The 12,294-nt window shown below is 36.3% G+C and overlaps 1 protein-coding gene across 19 annotated transcripts in view; it reads left to right on the top strand.

Annotated features, from left to right (window-relative positions):
• The window catches only part of CLOCK (clock circadian regulator), a 140,265-nt gene that overhangs the window by 54,600 nt on the left and 73,371 nt on the right, over positions 1-12,294 (top strand). For 15 of the 19 annotated variants that reach the window (XM_060299371.1, XM_060299369.1, XM_060299364.1 and 12 more), the window contains one exon: positions 11,546-11,637. The exons of 3 other annotated variants lie outside the window; for them this stretch is intronic. The gene's annotated coding sequence lies outside the window, so the exon portion shown is untranslated. Of the gene's footprint in view, positions 1-10,638; positions 10,655-11,545; positions 11,638-12,294 lie in introns of those variants that run through there. One more of the 19 variants, XM_060299373.2, reaches the window with a different exon arrangement.

Below are 12,294 nucleotides of genomic sequence, written 5' to 3'. Positions count from 1 at the left end.
TAGAATGGGCATCATCAGAAAATCTACAAACAACAAATGCTGGAGAGGGTGTGGAGAAAAGGGAACCCTCTTGCACTGTTGATGGGAATGTAAATTGTTACAGCCACTATGGAGGTTCCTTAGAAAAACTAAAAATAGAATTACCATATGACCCAGCAATCCCACTACTGGGCATGTACCCAGAGAAAACCATAATTCAAAAAGACACATGCACCCCAGTGTTCTTTGCAGCAGTATTTACAATAGCCAGGTCATGGAAGCAACCTAAGTGTCCATCGATAGACGAATGGATAAAGAAGATGTGGTACATATGTACAATGGGATATTACTCAGCCATAAAAAGGAACGAAATTGGGTCATTTTAGAGATGTGGATGAATCTGAAAACTGTCAGACAGAGTAGAATAAGTTAGAAAGAGAAAAACAAATATCGTATATTAACGCATATATGTGGATCCTAGAAAAATGGTACAGATGAACCAGTTTGCAGGGCAGAAATTGAAACACAGATGTAGAGAACAAATGTATGGACACCAGGGGGGCGAAAGCATTGCGGGGGGGTGGAGTGGTGGTGTGATGAATTGGGAGATTGGGATTGATATATATACTCTAATATGTATAAAATGGATAACCAATAAGAACCTGCTGTATAAAAAAAAATAAATTAAATTTAAAAAAAAACAAGAAATAACAAGAAAGTAATAATACCAGAGCAGAAAACAAGCTCTTCTCTAAAAACCAGAAGGGGAGCTTCTGTCTTCTCAATCCTGAAAAAGAAAAATAAAAAAATAAAGCATTCCACAAAGGCTGGGATTGATCAATCTTGTTTCGACATTTGTTTGATACTTATAAATTATGCCATTTTTGTATATGGTGTAGCCCATTAAATAATTGTCCAAAAAGGAAAGTACGCTCACATATTCATTTGGACGTTAAAACTTTTGCCATTCGGAAAAGTATCCATAGAGCCTGTTGCTTATAGCAATCAAGTTTGACCTTCAGTTGCAGTTGAACTCATGCAACTGGAATTCTCATCTACATTATTTTTCAATTCCCTTGAAGAAACATGAAAGGAAAAGATAGTTCAGATAGTTATGAACTTCTGAATGGTGATATAGTCTTTTATGTGTTGATAGATCAAATTATTTAACGTTTATCCCCAAAAGATACTTTGTGTTCACCAAAGAGATTTCTTGGGTCATGGGATGTGGTAGGTGGAATAATGGCCTTTCAAAGATGTCCATATCCTACATTGCTGGAAACTGTGACTATGTTAGGTTAAATGACCTTATAATGGGAAGATTGTCTTGGATTATCTGGGTGGGCCCAGTGTAATCAGAAGGGTCTTAATAAGGGAAGAGGGAAGCAAAAGAGATGGCAGCCTGACGAGGACTTGGTCTGCTGATGGATTTGAAGATTGAGGAGATCCATGAGCCAAGGAATGCAGGCAGCCTCTAGAAGATTGTAAAGGCAGGGAAACACATTTTTCTGTTCAAGTTTCCAGAAAGAAATGCAGCCCTGCTGGCACCTTGAGTTTAGCCCAGTAAGACCTGTGTTGGACTCTGACCTACAGAACTGGGAGATAATAAATTTGTGTTGTTTTCTTCCATTAAGGTTGTAGTAATTTGTTACAGCAGCCACAGGAAACTAATACATGGTACCTCTGTTTAGTTTTCCACTAACATGCGTTTTACATGTTGATTAATTGAATCCTAATGTGAATGACAATGTGATTTTTGTCATTTTGTCATTGTCATTTTGTCATGACAATGACAATTTTTTTAAAATTGACAATGTCAATTTTAGTTTAGTATACTAAGAAATCATTTGTGTTGATAATATGCTGGACACTGATGGGCAGACCTTTGTGTACCCAGGGATCTTTAGTTTCTCCTTCACAGGAATGGTGACATGTTTAGTGTGGCCAGAGAATAAGGAGTATGTATACAGTGAAGGTGGAGTGGGAGATGAGGCTGGAGAGAGAGAATGTAGCTAGAAAGGAAAATTGGTGTCTTATAATGTGGCAGAGCAAGTGATCTTCAGAAGCCATGGTTTCCTTCCACCTGTTCTTTAATATTTGTATTATTTGTGCCTCTATTAGTAAATGCTGTAAATAAGTTGGAATTATAAGATGTTTTTATTATCAGCTTGACTTTAGCCGTATTAGAGTTGTAAGCAGGTTGCATTTTGCCACAGAATGGCTCATGGAATGGCTTATCTATATGTTAAATATACAAAGGAATCAATGGTAAAAAGGAGGCCTAGAGTTTAGACAAACATGAAAAAGAATTGTTTCTGATAAGGAATAATGAACAACCTGACCAACAGAGACTGTTACTATCTCAACCTGACCAACAGAGACTGTTACTATCTCTGATGTCCCCTGACCATCTCAGATAAACTTGCCTTGCTCCTTCGTACCTTTTATGGGATGAGAAACTATAAGTACTTAGCAACGATTAGGAGGCTAGGACAGGTTAAAAAAAAAAAAAGACATAGACATAAATAAATAAATTAGAGCTATATGGCCAGTTAGAAAAAAATGCTTGTGGTTTTTTGTTTTTTTTTTGATGGGTTTGAATCAAGCAGATCACATGCTATCCTAGACCTTGTGTGAGATTCAGAGGGATAAAGTGCTTGAAATTGAAAATATGGAGGGGGGGCGTGTGATTATTGCTAATGGTGAATTCTAGAGTAACTCCAGGGGAATGAGTGGGAGGTAAGTGCAGGATTGTTGGAGGAGAGGAGGTCAGGGAATTGACTGGCCAAGATGTTGGGAGGATCATTTATGTAGATATCAAAATCAAAAACAACTACAAAAGAGGTATTGGAGAGAGACAGCCCTCAGAGAAAGAGGGCTTATTCTGGGGAGTTATGAATGCTTACAACAAGCAAATGGAAATAACTGATATAGTCTGGGGGCATGAGATTCAAAGCTGGGGGATTTAGGGAGGGAGAGAAAGAATAATTCAGAAATGACAATGAGGCCCTCACACCAGGGCCTTGACATATGAGACATGGGAGAGAAGAACAGCTATCACTTGAAAGGCCTGGAGATAGAGCAGAACTCCTGGAGGAGAGCAAGAGATCTGTTGGTGCAGGAAACGTGAAGCGAGTGTACAACAGCAATATTGAGGAAGTAGGATATTTTGCTAATGGTATACTGTGAGTTCCAGAGGACACAATGAAAGGATTTTGGAAATTGGGAAAGAAAGGGGAAAGGGGTCAATGTGGGGATATACAGAGTATATAGGGACAAGAGTCTAGGTGATGGGGGGTGACCTGAGAGTCTTGGACCTCTCTTGGTGACTGAAATAAAAGGAAAGTAGGGCATAACAGGATTAGTCCTGGTGGTTTCCTAGGTAGATTATTGTAAATATGGAGGGAGAGAGGGTTTGGGAAAGGCAGATTTATCAAGAGCAGCCAGAGATTTTAGACCTGTATTAAATTTCTGTTGTCATAGAACAAGAAACTTAGAAACTACCACAAACTTAATGGCTTAAAACAGTACAAATTTATTATCTTACTCTTCTGCAGCTTAGAAGTTCCACAAGGGTCTCATTGGGCTAAAAGCAAGGCGTCAGTAGGGCTGCATTCCTTTCTGGAAGCTTCAGAGGAGAATGTTTCCTTGTGTTTTCAAGCTTCTAGAAGCTGCCCCTATTCCTTGGCTTGTGGCTCTTCTTTCACCATCAAAACCAGCAACACTGCATCCTTCTGACTTTTCTGTCTCACAGCTCTCTGACCACAGCCAGGAAAGGTCTTCTGCTTTTAAAGACTCATGTGATTTCATTGGACCACCCAGATAATCGAGCATAAACTACTCATCTCAAAATCTTTAACCTTGATCGCACCTGCATAGTCCTTTTTTGAAACATATTCACAGGTTTCAGGGATTAGGGCGTGGCCCATTTAGTGGGGCCTTTATTCTGCCTACCACAGGGTCCCGTCTTCCTGTGGATACTAGTGTGAGGCCTGGTGCAGGGTGGTATAGGTTCAGGGTTACAGTACATGGTTCAGTGTGTAGTTCACATTGAGACTCAAGCTTGGGCTCTTCCTGCAGCTTTAGATCTTTTATGGGGCTCATTTGAGGCTGGGGACAGTCTCAGGCCTCAGTCTCATCTCAAAAAAGGGTTAAGGTGCTCATGTATTCTGTGGACCAGATCAGTCCATCACATGAAGAGGGAGCTCAGACATTATTTGAATTTGAATAATTGCAGTAGTCTTGTGTGCCACTAAGAGAGCTGTATTAATTTTTCAGTTTTTGTTTACTTAATGAGGCTTCAAAAATACCTCACGTCTAGACATCTGACAGTCTAGAATTTTGGTAGCATTTGATGTTTGTATTGAGCAAGCATCTTCTTTGGTTCTAAGAGGTCTGGTTCATGAGACTTTGGTGTGAGGTGTGTTTCTTGTTCTTACTGTCAATTTTAAATTTAAGTTGGTCTTAGAAACTGCTGTAGAGTCAAGAATGTTTTTCATCTTGCTAATATTTTATATAGAGGTGGACTAATGTTCCCATTCAGTATTGAATAAATTGAGAACTGTTACATTTCATCTTTACTCATACATTAAATAATTAATTTTAGAAGTATTTCAGTCTTTTTTTACAAGTTAAAATTGTTCTCTTAGAAATACTTACCTTTTTAGCTATAATACAAACAGTAATCTGCAGAAGCAAGTTAGAATTTTTCATAAATGGTGATAAATATAGTTAAGGATTGTTGGGTTTTGTATTATGCCAGTCAATTAAATTTCAGCACTACTTTTAATTAATGTTAATAGATCCATCCGTCCCAGAAAGATCTGTGATATCAGATTGAACTAACCTAAATTCCAAAGTAGGTCAGTGGGTCAATAGGTTATTAGGTTAGAAAAGGGTTTATTGTGGTTTCCATTTTTTAAGCCCAGGTTCTTTGAGTTAAACCTTTTTAATGAATAATTTAAAAATTATCAATAATTAGATGAAATTTAAAGTTTTTTTCTTTAAGTTACATGAACAGTGCATAGGAAAATAGTCTCTGTTACTCATGTTTTTTAATAGTAATGTGTTACTTTGTTACTCATGTTTTGTTCTCTGGAATGGATAACATGTATCTTATGTTCTTATGGTAGCCAGGACTCTAGTATTGGACAATTAAAAGAAAACATTCAAAAGGCAGAAGTTAAGTTTTTCTGATTATAAAATAATACATGTTCTTGGAAAAATTTTAGAAAGTGCTAAAGAAAAACTAAAAATGGAAAAAATCCATAAGCAAATTACTCAGGAATAACAACAGTTGGTACTTAAACATATTTGGATTTATGTTTGATACATTTTAATGCCACTGTTAACTGCTGTTGGATGTTTAAATCTTCCAAGCTTTCCTATTTTAAATAATAGTGCAATGAATATAAAACTTTGGTTACATCTCTGATTATTTCCTTTTTTTTCAAAATGAAATTACTAGGTCAAAGGACGTAAGTGCTTGAATTATTGACACTTCTCATCAAACTTTTTTTAAGAAAGGGAGTCCTAATTTACTCTCTTAAAGCATTGTTCAGTGTCTATTTCATATCTCCATCACCAAACTTATCAAACTGTTATTAAATGTAATAGACACTTTAGAGTCACTTTCTTCTCCACAGTGCAATGTTGGCATTGTCAACTTCTTAAAGCACTCTTTTCCTTTAATTTTACTGACAAATAATCCTTCCTGGCTTTCTTCTATATCTTTGGTCCTTTTCCATCTAGTTGATACTATTATTAACACTAATCATACTTAAAATTTATTGAGCATTTGCTGTTTTCTATATACTGTCCAAACGTGTAACATAGTTAATCCTCAAAAGAACTGTATGTGGTAGGTACTACTATTATCTCCATTTTAGAAATGAAAAAACTGATGCACAGAGATTTAGTGACTAGTCTCAGACTCACAGCTAATAAAGGGGCTGATCCATAATTCACACCCAGGAAATGTTTCTAGAGCCATTTCTTTACATTGTTGCTCTGCCGCCTCCCCATTTTACTAGCTACTCTTCTGCCTGTCTGTAAAATATTAATTTTTCATCAGGTTTCAGTCTTAGCCATTTTTTCCCTAATTTTATATGTTTTTCCTAGAGAAGCCCATCTAATCATTATCTTTAATTTACCTATTTACGTCGATGGCTCCCACTTTACATCTTTACCCAGTTCTTTCCTGAATGCCAAACCCACATTTCCAACTGCCTGCTGGACATTTTTCCTCTTGTATGTCCCATAGATATCTTAAACATAACATGTCTGAAACTGAATCCATCATTAAAAGTGTTTGTGAGGTATTTGTTACATAGTGATTAAGAGCATAGCTCAGGCTAAACTGTCAGGGTTCCTATCTTAGCTTTACTGCTGATCTTGGCCAGCTTACCTGTTCTCTTTGTGTTTCAGTTTCCTCATCTGTAAAATGGAGATAATAATAGAGCCTACCTCATATGATTGTTGAGTCTTAAATGAGAGAAGACTTTAAAGAATGCCCAATACGTAGTAAATGTTCAATAAATGTTAGCCACTGCTTTCAACATCTTTCCCTCACACTACCCTCCAACTTACTCCTCCTGTGTTACCTGTCAACCCACAGATGTGTCCAAGCCAAAATTTGAGTGATACTCTTGACTGCTTCCTGCCCCCAGCTTCTGTTAATCAGTCACCAGATTCTGTCTAGTCATCTCAGGATCTATTAAAATTCCTATATTTCTTTTTATAATTTCTGCTTCTGTATTATTTTACCTGAACTATTATAGTGCTCTGCTTCTACTAGTCTCTCTAATTCTAGTCGAGCCTACTTCCATTCCATTCTCTGTGTTGTAGCCAGTATGATGGTTCAAAAGAACAAATGTCTATTAATGTCACTTTCCTGCTTAAAACCTTTCAATGTCTTTGTTGAGGGGGCGGAGGTGTTGGGAGTTACCTTCATGTGACCTTTCACGATCTGCTCACCTCACCATTATCATCTCTTACAACAACCTCTGTTACCCCCTGTCCTTAGGTTTTTGCCCTAATCATACGAAACTACTTGTAGTATTCTAAAATCACAGTTCCTTCTCATGTCTCCAGACCTTTGCATATACTGTTCTTTTGGCATAGATCAAATTTCTCTATCTCTTTGCCTGGTGAACTGTTATTTTATTCTTGAGATCTCAGCTTACGTATCAGTTCTCCAGGAGGCTTCTTTAACTTCTTTGTCACTCCCAGTGTGTTCAGAGAGCACTTTGTGGGTTCTCTGGGAAGTGCCTCAAATGTAGTGGCTGTGTCTATTTCACCGTTTCCAAACTACAGTCGGCGTCGTATCGGACACTTACTTGTATTGGTACTCAGTAAATATTTGCTGAATGATAAATATATGAAGGAATCACTAATATTTAACTATAATATGTTTTTACTTAAGTTTCTTTGATTTCTAGCCAGGAATAATTTTTACATTTATTAGCCATTTGTTTTCTTCGTGGCTTCTCGTTTAGTTATACTCTTTGTTGTTTGTTTGTTTGTTTTTAGCTGGGTTTTAACCTTTTTTCAGATAACTTTTAGAGACCCTTATATGGTAAAAATGTTAACCTTTTGAAGTGCTGCAAATATTTAAGCCTTTTATTTTGGCTTTAAAGGGGGAGTTTCCATTTGTGTTTATTTGGTTAATAATTGGTGTCCCTATATATTATTATCCTTTAGTCTTCACAACAGTTGCCTTAGGTAAGAAATCTGAGGCTTAGGATAACTAAGTAAATTGTCCAAAGATTTTCATCCATGCTTTTCTGGCTGTAAACTCATGGTCTTAACTTCTATACTTCCTCCTCCAGCATGCTGGATTTGTTAGGTGCTTTAATTCTGACGAGTAACTCGATCCCAAAGTACTTAAAACCAAGTAGGGCAGTAGGATATGCTTCTGAATTTTGCTTCATGCACATTTTAGGAATTAAGTTCTATTGCTCCGGTGTTTTTGACTCAGACCTCTTACTTTTATTTGAGTCCGTAATCTCCAGGGATTTTTTTCTTGTTGCCATCAAAAAAAATCCCTTTTTTATACTCAAAAATACCCCCTCTTTTTTTTTGCTATCAAAAATATCACTCCTTGCTGTCATATTATATATACAGCAGATTCTTGGTGTTTTAAAAAAATTCTAGAATGGACATTGGATGGGTCAAACAAAGTATGAGGGTAAAGTTTTGCATTAACTTTGGTGTGGCAAGGTTGGGTTGGTCTTGGTTAATTCAGTTATTCACAATGATTATTGAGTTTTTAGTATTTGTCAAATATTCTGACAGGTCCTAATAATAGATAAATAAGTGAAGCTTCACTCCTGCTTCGAAGGAGCTCATGATTTAGAAGAATGTTAAGAATGAGAATGTTATAGTGATATCTCAGTTCTACAATGAGAAATAGTAAGAATACAGCAATTCCTGATTTTCCTTGTTAGTGAAAACATTTCTATCCGAAACTGACAAGTTCCTGAAGTTCTTTCCACACCAGAAATTTTACTTTTTGATTAAATTTATTCCTGAGTGTTTTATCCTTTTGATGCTCTTATAGATGACATTGTTTTCTTAATTTCCTTTTCAGATTGTTTGTTGTTAGTGTATACAGAAATGCAACTGATTTTCGTATATTTATTTTGTGTCCTGCTATTTTTTTTTTTTTTTTTTTTTTGCGGTACGCGGGCCTCTCACTGTTGTGGCCTCTCCCGTTGCGGAGCACAGGCTCTGGACGCGCAGGCTCAGCGGCCATGGCTCACGGGCCCAGCCGCTCCACGGCATGTGGGATCTTCCCAGACCGGGGCACGAACCCGTGTCCCCTGCATCGGCAGGCGGACTCTCAACCACTGCGCCACCAGGGAAGCCCCCTGTGTCCTGCTATTTGATGTTGATTAGCTCTAACAGTTTTTTTTTGCTAGACTCTTTAGGGCTTTCTACATATAAGATCATGTCATCTGCGAAGAGAGATAATTTTACTTCAAACTTTCCAATTTTGATTTCTTTCACTTCTTGCTTAATTGTTCTAGATAGTACTGTGTTGAATACAAGTAGCAAGAGTGGCCATCCCTGCCTTGTTCCTCTAATCTTAGAGGAAAAGCTTTCAATTTTTCACTGTTGAGCATGATGTTAGCTGTGGAGCTTTTCATATATGGCTTTTATTATCTTGAGAAAGTTGCTATCTATCTCTTGTTTATTTAGTGTTTTTACCATGAAAAGGTATTGAATTATGTCAGATGCTTTTTCTGCATTAATTGATACGATCGTGTGATTTTAATACTTTGTTCCTTAATGTGGTGTGTCACATTAACTGATTTTTGTAGGTAGAACCGTCCTTGTAGCCCAAGGATAAATCCTACTTGGTCATGGTGTATGATCCTTTTAATATGCTATTAAATTTGGTTTGTTAATATTTTGTTGAGAATTTTTGCATATATATTTATCAGGGATATTGTAGTTTTTCCTTGTGGAGTCTGTCTGGCTTTGGTGTCAAGGTAATGTTGGCTTCATAAAATAAGCTTGGAGGTGTTCCTTTCCCTTCAATTTTTGGGAGGGGTTTGAGCAAGATTGGTGCTAATTAATTCTTCTTTACATGTTTGGTATAATTCTTCAGTGAATGTTTGGTCCTGGCTTTTCTTTGTTGGGAGGTTTTTGATTACTGATTCAATTTTCTTATTAGTTATAGGTATGCTAAGATTTTCTATTTCTTCATGATTCAGTCTCGATAGGTTCTATATTTCTAGGAATTTATCTGTTTCCTCTAGATTATCCAGTTTATTGGCATTTAATTGTTCATGATAGTTTATTATGATCCTTTGTATTACTTGGTATCAGTTGTAATGTTTCCTCTTTTTGTTGTTCTTTGCTAAAAACACTTTTTTTCTGTTGTTTTATTTATGCTCTATTTTGTTTCTGCTTTAATCTTTATTATTTCCTTCCTTCTGCTAACTTTGGGCTTTTTCTGGTTCCTTGAGGTATAAAGTTAGGTTCTTTATATTTGACATCTTTCTTCTTTTCTAATGTAGTATTTACCACTCTAAACTTCCCTCTTAATGATGCTTTTGCTGCATCCCATAAGTTTTGATGTTTTGTGCTTTTGTCTCAAAATATTTTCTAATTTCCATTTTGATTTCTTCTTTGACCCATTGATTGTTCAAGAATGTGTTTAGTTTCTACATGTTTTGAATTTTCCAGTTTACCTTATACTACTGATTTCTAGTTTTATTCCATTGTGGTCAGAAAAGATATTTGATAAAGCATTTCAATCTTCTTAAATTTGTTAAGACTTGTTTTGCTCCCTGATGTGATCCATCCTGGTGAATGTCCCCTGTGCATTTAAGGAAAATGTGTATTCTGCTCCTGTTGGGTGGAATGTTCTGTTAAGTCCATTGGTCTTTAGTGTTGTTCAAGCCATCCATTTTCTTATTGACCTTCTCTGTCTAGGGTTCTGTCCATTATTGAAACTGGGGTATTGAAATTTCCTACTATTACTGTGTTGTTGTCTGTTCCTCAGTTCAGTTCTGTCAATCTTTGCTACAAATATTTGGGTGCTTTGATGTTGGGTGTATATATATCTATAATTGTTATATCTTCCTGATAAATTTGACCGTTTTATTGTATAATGTTCTTTTTGTCTCTTGTGACAGTTTTTTACTTAAAGTCTATTTTGTCTGATGTAAGTATGGCCATTTGTGCTTTCTTGGTTACCATTTGCATGGAATATCTTTTTCCAGTCTTTTAGTCTCTGTGTGTCCTTAAATCTAAAGTGAGTTTTGTAGATAGCATGTAGTTGGATCTTGTTTTTTTATCCGTTTACCTACTTTGTCTTTTGACTGGCAACTTTAATTCATTTGCATTTAAAGTAATTACTGACGGGGAAGGACTTATTGTTATTTTGTTCATTGTTTTTGTCTGTCTTGTAGCTTTTTGTCACTTTTTTCCTGTCTTGTCTTCCTTGTGTTTCATTGTTTTCTTTTAGTGACATGCTTTGATTCTTTTCTCATTTCCTTTTGTGTATCCTGTATAGATGTTTTCTTTGTGCTTACCATGGGTCTACATAAAACATCTTATAGATTTAACATCTATTTTAAGCTGATAACAATTTAACTTCAAAAACTCTACTCTTTTACTTCTCTCCCCCACCACACTTTATCTCCGTCACAAATTGCATCTTTTTATATTCATTATATATGAGTATTCATTAACACATATGTGTGTATTCATTAACATATTTTCATAGCTATACTTATTTTTATACTTTTGTCTTTTAACTTCTATAGTAGAATTAAAAGTAATTGTTGTAGTTTTTTTATTTTTAAGTTATTTTCTTTTAGAGACAATTTATAGAGTTTAGCATTTGTTATATATTAGTTTGGCCAAAAAGTTCATTTGGGTTTTTCCATAAGATATTACAGGAAAACCCAAACAAACATTTTGGCAAACCCAATATATTTTTGTGACAAAGTTATAAATTTTGTTATGTTTCAAAATTATTTTGAAACCTTCTTCATGATAAATGTCCATATAAGTTGAGTAAATCTAACACATTTTTTTCTGGTTTAAACAGAATTCTGAGACTGATGGTCAGCCATACAGAAGAATACATTGAACTTACAGTTTTCTGAAGAATCAGTTCAAAAGATCCCCAAAATACAAAAGGTAATGAAAGGGTTGTATCTTGGAATGTACTTTGAAATGACACTTGCCCAGGAAAATGGGAATTACAACCAACCTAAGAGAAAAGATTTGAAGATACTGACATTAAGAATTTCCTCAATGAGGACTTCCCCGGTGGCACAGTGGTTAAGAATCCTCCTGCCAAGGCAGGGGACACGGGTTCGAGCCCTGCTCCGGGAAGATCCCACATGCCGCGGAGCAGCTAAGCCCGTGTGCCACAACTACTGAGCCTGCGATCTAGACCCCGAGAGCCACAACTACTGAAGCCTGTGCGCCTAGAGCCCGTGCTCCACAACAAGAGAAGCCACACTGCAACGAAGAGTAGCCCCCGCTTACCGCAACTAGAGAAAACCCGCGCACAGCAACGAAGACTCAACACAGCCAAAAACAAATAAATAAATTTATAAGAAAAAAAAAAAAAAGAATTTCCTCAGTGAAATGTCCCAACCTGATATCCTTAAAATAAAGTTCACAGATCCCATCCTTAAATATGAGCTGTAGCCAAAGATCACTGGACATTTTAGGAAAGCCTCTTTTGTGAGAGTCAAAGACCAAACCAAAATAGAAAATACCAAGTTAGGGGAAATGGAGACCAGACAGGCAGGTAAAAATGGAAAGAAACACAAAACTGTCATTTAG

The sequence above is a fragment of the Globicephala melas genome, chromosome 5 (genome assembly GCF_963455315.2).
Source record: "Globicephala melas chromosome 5, mGloMel1.2, whole genome shotgun sequence".
NCBI lineage: Eukaryota > Metazoa > Chordata > Mammalia > Artiodactyla > Delphinidae > Globicephala > Globicephala melas.
Note: the sequence above shows the minus strand (reverse complement) of the source record. Positions and strands in the feature narration are given on the sequence as shown.